Source organism: Brassica oleracea, chromosome C6 (assembly GCF_000695525.1).
Source record: "Brassica oleracea var. oleracea cultivar TO1000 chromosome C6, BOL, whole genome shotgun sequence".
NCBI lineage: Eukaryota > Viridiplantae > Streptophyta > Magnoliopsida > Brassicales > Brassicaceae > Brassica > Brassica oleracea.
Window position 1 is genome coordinate 9,183,752 of NC_027753.1, and position 1,306 is coordinate 9,185,057.

Sequence of the window (1,306 nt, forward strand, 5' to 3'; positions counted from 1 at the left end):
GTTACCCTAAGCACGCCTAGGAGCACCACCTTCATCCTCAACCTCACAGCCATCGCCTCCCTCGGTCCACAGTCGCTGAGCATCCCGTCAATCAGGGATACAAACTATACATGAAATAAGGGTCAGGATAATCGTAGAACAAGGTGGCTTATGCTGAAAATAGTCAAAACAAACCTTGGCACGATGTTGCGACAAAGGTCCCGAGGGTTCCCCTTCCGCGCCAGCGGTACATCTCCTCTTTTTGATGGTCTCGGTCGCAGCGCCAGTCCTCTTACGACTTTTGCCAAAGGAGCAGCACTGGACGGGAAGCCCTAGGACGATCTCCTTCCTATCCAAAGGCGGAGGCATCAACTCCGTCGTCTTCTCCTCCTTAGGAGCTGGGACTGGTGTGGTCGAAGAGCCCGAGGGTTGAGCCGAGACCTCCGGAACATGAACAGGAACCATGGCCGATTCTGCGAGGGGTGTGGCATCACCAGGGGACTTGTTTCCTCCAGGCGAGGTCGACATCGCAGGCGAAGAAAGGATAGCTGGCACCTCAGGCTGAATACGGCCACCTTCCTTCTCGGCACTGCATCTGGACAGTCTCTCTTTGAAAGAAAGAAACCCGGCGACGAAGGTTGGAGTAGCTTGTTGCATGGCCGGAGTCGGAAGTGCCGAGTTGTCCTCACCCATCTTGACGTCGGAGCTTTTCTTTTCACTTGGGGAGGAAGACATTCTTGATAGGTAGTTTGAAGAAAAGAGAATGTGAGAGAAAGAGATGTGTGAAGAATGAGGAGTGGTGAGTTGCTACTTATAAGAATATGAGGGTGACGTGGATTTCTGCAATAAATATTCTTAGCCAAAGATTTCGATTTCTAATTCACATCATTTGCAAGCAAAATCATCTCCGAGATTTACGGGCTGAGGGGCTAATTTTTGGGGTCAAAAATGGTTATTTCGAAATCAACGGCTATGATTAATTCTTATTCACGGATTTCTCGCAAAACATTCACTGAAAGAAAGATCGGAAGTGAACGAACGAGCGAATCCCGCACAAAAGCCACTCGCCGGAGAGCTGAACCATCACGCGGGTCAGCTCGCCGGCGAGCTGAACCATCACGTCGGTCAGCTCGCCGGCTTGTGGTTATACTCGCCCGGCGAGCTCAACCATCACGCCGGTCAGCTCGCCGGCGAGCTCAACCATCGCGCCGGTCAGCTTGCCGGCGAGTTGAACCGTCGTCTGGTTGTGCTCGCCGGCGAGTTCGGCCGTCACGCGAGTCGGCTCGCCCGGCGAGCTCAACCTGATCCCGGCCTGTCTGACTTACTT